Below are 6,394 nucleotides of genomic sequence, written 5' to 3' on the forward strand. Positions count from 1 at the left end.
GCTTACTGAAAGTTACCACCACTCGGGAACTTTGCTTTCTTTCAAGGCATTTTAGAGCCTCCTTGCTCCTAAATTCTTCCTTTTGATGACATTCCTATAATGTGATATAAGGTGTCTGGTTGCAATGTAAATGTTTCAGAAAATGGTAGCTACTTGGGCTTACTGAAAGTTAACACCACTCGGGAACTTTGCTTTCTTTCAAGGCATTTTAGAGCCTCCTTGCTCCTAAATTCTTCCTTTTGATGACATTCCTATAATGTTATATATGCCCTATGGGATGATCAAAAGGAACATATTTGACATACCGTGCATAAGTGGTTCAAGGAGGAAATTAAACCCTTGGCTGTATGTATAATTAGAAATAATGTCAGAAGCTTATGATGCTATCACAAGATAATGTCATAAGAAAATGGTTTCCCACTACTAGATAAACTTCAAAGTAAATTTGAACTGGTAATGAACTGGGGGAGGAGGGAGTGAAGATGAAAGCAGAATTTTAGAGGAGCAAAAAAAAAAAAAATGATGATACTTTCAAAACATCTCTACCTAGAACACACAAGATCTCTATCTTTATAGACCTAGTGCATGCTACTCCCATCACATTTCATACCTATGCGGGTACTTCAGAAAGTTTGTGGGAAAATGAAATTAAAAGATAATATGAATGTTTCCATGAACTTTTTGAAGGCCCTTTGTATATACTCTTTAGACATATTTCCTCAAAATTTGAGGGAAAACACGATCTTAAAGGCTGCAGTCCCCCCTGCTGACCTATATTATTTAGCCTTCTCCTTGGAGAGAGAATTTAGGGGCTTAATGTAATCTCATTTTCAGCAGCTTGCTTTCTTAGGTTTAGTTTTCTGGGTTTAGTTCAGAACCCAGATTTTCAAATCTAGGTCTGTTTTTTTGTTTTGTGTTGTTTTGTTTTGTTTAACATAATTTCTACTTGTATTAGCATTGTTATCTTTAATAACTTCCTACCATGATACCTTTGTATTCATCTCTCCTTTAAGCTTCACTCAGGAGGTGTTTACTATTAGTATCCCTATTTTATTAATGAAAACACTGAGACTCAGAGCAGTTGAGTAACTTGCTAAAGGCCACACAGTGGTAAATAGCAAAGCCAAAGTTCTAACCTAGACCTGTACAATTTCACACAACCCATGCTATTTCCTCTGTGTACTTAATCATGCTTATCACGTGGTTTCACATAGCTTTTCTAGTTAGTTTTCCTGCTACCCTTAACAAATAGCCCTGAATCTTTCCGAAATGAAAAAAAAAATAGAGAACTATACTCACTAAGTAATTTTTTAAAAAATTAATTCTGAATACAAGGTTTTCTTGCTTTTATCACTGACCAAGTAAAATTTGTCATTGGATTTGCTATTGAACTGTGGTTCAATCTACTTGCTTAAAGTAGAGATACCCGTGGGCCTCTCTTCTGAAAGAAAATAAATGGCTTTTGGCTTGTAGCTTAGAATAAAACTAGGGAAGCGTGTCACTACAGATTATCCTGGTACAGATCACAGAACCACTGTTTGCGCCTTGGTTCAGTTTTTAAATATGTGTTTAAATTTTTGCCCCGTTGCTGTTTCTGGATATTCAGAACAGAGAGTCAAGAAAGGAACCACGCTTGGCTGACTTCAAAACAATAATACATTTATTATGAGACATTGCTCTTTTGGGAGGTGCTTTCTTGTATGTTTGTACCTGTAAATATGTATGCATGTATTTGGAAATAGGTATAAAATAATGTTAAGAAATTGTCCCTTTTTCCCACTGTTATCTGAATTTACTTTTGTCTTGTCAATACACACCCACACACGTGTGTGCGTATATATACACATATGTATACATGTTCGGGGCTAGCTGCAAGTAGGTTAAATTATGGGAACATTTCATCTATAGTAGATCAGATATAATCTTATTACAGCTGTACCCATACTAGCATCTTTTAAATTTTAATTACCCAAAGAACTGTGAATGTTGACAGCCATGACACCTGCCAGAAGGGAATTGTGTGCCCTGATGCAGGGTCACCAAGGCTCATCCCAGTGGAGCAATAATGCAGGCCAGAGTTAAGTACCCACTTTTTATAGCAAATGTCCAAAAACATAAATAAATTACATAAATGAATAGAAAATCATGAAAAAAGGTATACTGTCAACTCAACACTCTAATTCTTCACAGAACAAACCTATATTTAAAAAATCTAATTTCCATTCAAGGTATGAGATAAGACTGAAAGAAGCAGATCCATTTTATGTCTGCTGACCTTAGCTCCTATTACCCCTTAAATGTTATTACGTTCTAGGGTCATGATGGCAAAGCTGGGAGATATCATCACTGCTAATAAAAAACTTCCACTGACTTGAATGAAAAAAGAAATATTCCGTTCTTTTCACCGACAGTGTAGTAACCTTGTGCTCATAATTTCAAATAGTTTTCTATAATCTCCTTGTCACTGAACCCGGCATAAATCCAATTGCAGAGTACAACCTATGATAAATGAGGGAACGAGCTCTCTCATTTATTAGATGAAGTTGATGAGAGTTTCATTGGACTAAGGGTCACTGAAAGGAGAGAATGGAGGCTGTTAATTTCAAGGGGAAGATTGCTCTCAGAACACTCAATGAGAAAGAAAATAAAACCACGGACATACTGCAATTAGTGCAGAGGCGCCTAGTGTATATGGAGAAACAGATGTTTTCTGAACTTTCCATCATCATTAATATTATACTTTGGAAAGAATCAGAAAGGAGGTGCTTGTGAAGTCATCAGCAAGTCTTGAACTAGTTTATGCAGTTTTTTTGATTTTCAGCTCTATTTCCTAACATGATTTATTGGATGCACCTTTATCCCACCAGATGTTTCACTAAATTGATCCACTCTTGTAAATGAAATGACCCATCATGTCAGTAGATTGGCCAACTGTTCCAAGAATTGATGAATTGTTTCAGTATATTGACAATCTGACTTGACTAAAAGACTTGGCCTTCACATATGCAGAATTCTGAGATTGACATCCGAATGCAAACCACTAGCCTCTAATACATAAAGAGTCCAAAGGCAAGAACAGGCGTTTTAGAGAAGGGGAATCAACTGGTTAATAAACATAATCTCAATCAGTAAAAGTGGCAGACAGAATTGATGTAATAATAATTCATATGAAGAAGAAAACATCAACAACAGCACACTACTATATTCATTACACTGTTAATTAGATTATGAAAATTTGGAATTTTAAATGTTCAAAAGTGCATAAAACATCAAATAGATGTTTGTAATTGTTCAAAACAGAATAATATGCAGTTATTTTAAAATGATGCTTATGAAATGTTTGTAATAAATGTAATATAAACATAAAATCTATATTGTCTAGACCATGAAGCATATACGGTTTAGTAGCCTCTGCTCATCCCATAGCTTTGTATCACGAATCTTTTGAACTGCTCTTTCTCATATTATTTTTGTATGTTTTGGAAGTGTTCTTTTAATAAACACAGTGCTACATTTTACTTGCTAGAATGGCAATTAAGATTAATTTGGATGCATTTATGCTTGTCACCCACCAGGCATCAAATGATGCTCTAAGTACCCTTGGAATCTATGTGTTTCTCAAATCTCTCACAGTGTAACAATCCTGTAAATAGCAGATTTTTACTGATAAATTAAATTTAAAATTCAATTACCATAAATAAGGAATAACACATCTGAAACTGCACATTTTTCTCACTGAGCTCAGGATATAGTATCATTTCTTATTTCCTCAATGACTCTTGTCATTTCTCAAGAAAGAATGACCATATATTTGAGCAGAAAGTTAAACATTACTTCCAAATACAATTAAGCTTCAATGGTTATCTCTTAGAACCAATCATTGTGCCCCTAAAGTTTTGTATCTTAACATGTCTTGAAGTTAAAACTGGCTTTCTATCACCTAACAAACAATATCTGGACTCTTTTGTGTGACCTTAAAGACCAACCCATGACACATACCATCCACAGTCCATTTTCTTCCCTCATTGTTTCCCCACAGAAATGAAACTCCTTATAAGACCAACACACTCGATGTCTTCTTTACTCTGCTTACACCATATTCTCTATCTTGAAATGTCACTTCCTGTCTTTCCCTCTCATTACTATCTTCCTTAAAAAATGTACATCACATATTTATTAGGGGCCGCCTATATTCTGGAAAGTGTTGGTTGCACTTGGGATACATCTTTAAGTAAAATTGACAAAGATTCCTGCTCTTACTGGAGTTTGCCTCAGACTGCAGGAGAAACAGAGTAAACAATAAAAAAAATAACTAAGTAGATGATATAGAATATTAGAAGGTAATACATGCTATTTTGAAAAAAAGAAAAAGTAAATCAGGGCAAGGGAGAATAGGAGTGCAGAAGATACAATGTAAGCCATGAAGAAAATATAAGTTCTAAATTAGCATAGAAATAAGATCTGCAGACTTCTGTGCTTTACAGTAGAGCATTAAAAAAAATCCAAGAAAAGAGAAGTTGATTTGTCCAAGATCACATAACTAGTTGGTTCAGGCCTAGAGACTACAACTTAAGTCTCTGAAGGCCATTCCAATGTTTTTTCCCATTGCACCATTTCTGTGTCACAAGGTGTAGAGGGGATAGACTTGGGAGTCAAAAGGATATGGGGTTCGAGCTAGCTCTGTCTCCTGGGCAAGCTACGTTATTACCTAAAACTTTATCTAGAAAATGAAGATAATTACAGTACAAGTACAAAGACACCTACAAAGAGAAAAGGAAATGGTACATAGAAAGCATTCAGACAGTGTGTGAAATATTTAAGTACATGTTAAATGGTACAGTAGCTGTTTTTTGGTTTTTCAGCTCATTAGAATACCAGACACCTGTACTATAACAATGGGCCACAGGTTCTAGCTAATAAATTAACATTAAATGAGCATCTGCTATTGTTTTAATGATGGTGCCCCCTCCAAAATTCTTGTTGAAACTTAATTTCTAATGCAACAGTATTAAGAGATGTGGACATTGGTCTGTGATTACATCATAAGGGCTTCCCTCATGAATGGGATCAGCACCCGTATAAAAGGGCTCAAAGTTGAAGGGACCACTCTCTTGCCCTTTCTCTTTCTGACATGTGAGGATACCATGATTGCCCTCTTCAGAAGATGGAGAAAGAGACCAGGACTTCATCAGACACCAAACCTGCCAGAACCTTGATCTTGGACTTCCCAGCCTCCAGAACTATAAAAAAATTCATTTCTGTTCTTTATAAATTACCCAGTCTCAGGTATTCTGTTGTAGCAGCACAAATAGATTGACAGCATCTATTACATGCAAAATTTTATATTTCTCAGAGATCTGTCATACATATAAAAGCTGACTAGATTAGAGCTTTTCATGCCAGAGTTTTTTTTGGTTTTTTTTGGTGGTGGGGGGGGAGGGTTGCTTGTTTGTTTTTAATAGAACTGACTTCTGAAAGGCTTGAATGAAGAAAGAATTAATACTGCTTAGTGACCTGAACTAGTCAGAGATAAAACAGAGCTGGAGGTCATGTTAGCAAATGAAATTCTCCTTCTTCAAGCATTAAATTTATCTGGATATTAGTTCATCTTTGAGAAAAATTGGCTTTTCATAATGCTCTCCAAATTTGTTGGAAGAATAAATGCTTCAATTTCTTTCATGACATAGAAAATCAAAGCAACCAGGGTAAAAGTATATATCTTATATAAAGAATATCTTTCTGAACTTTATCTAGTCATCCAATAAGAGTGATTTGCAATATATCTTAACATATATTAATATATTCTATCCACAAACATGCATTCATATGTTTCTAGATACCTATCTGGTGCATAACATTTTCTTCTAGACTCTAAGCACATTGAGGGAAGGAACCATGTCTTATACAGCCTTTTTTTATCTTTTTCCACAGCACCTAGTGTAGTGTTTCACTCATAATAGGAACCCGATAAGTGTCTAGTACATATATTAATATATTCTATCCACAAACATGCATTCATATGTTTCTAGATACCTATCTGGTAGCATAACATTTTCTTCTAGACTCTAAGCACATTGAGGGAAGGAACCATGTCTTATACAGCCTTTTTTTTTCTTTTTCCACAGCACCTAGTGTAGTGTTACACTCATAATAGGAACCCAATAAGTGTCTAGCCAACACATGTATTAATATATGCCTGCTGCCTTAGCTTATCCTCAGTTATTGAGAAGAGTATTCTGATATACCACAAAAAAGGAAATCATCCCCATACATTTCTGTCTAAAGGCAGAAGCCAGGATAACCGTGTCATAGATATTGGCAGCTCTTTAATGAACCCATCTTTCATAAAGAGTCTCTTTGCAGTTTAATTTTAAACTTAGCCATATGACTTACT

This window comes from Galeopterus variegatus, unplaced genomic scaffold, assembly GCF_000696425.1.
Source record: "Galeopterus variegatus unplaced genomic scaffold, G_variegatus-3.0.2 Scaffold1787, whole genome shotgun sequence".
NCBI classification, from domain to species: domain Eukaryota; kingdom Metazoa; phylum Chordata; class Mammalia; order Dermoptera; family Cynocephalidae; genus Galeopterus; species Galeopterus variegatus.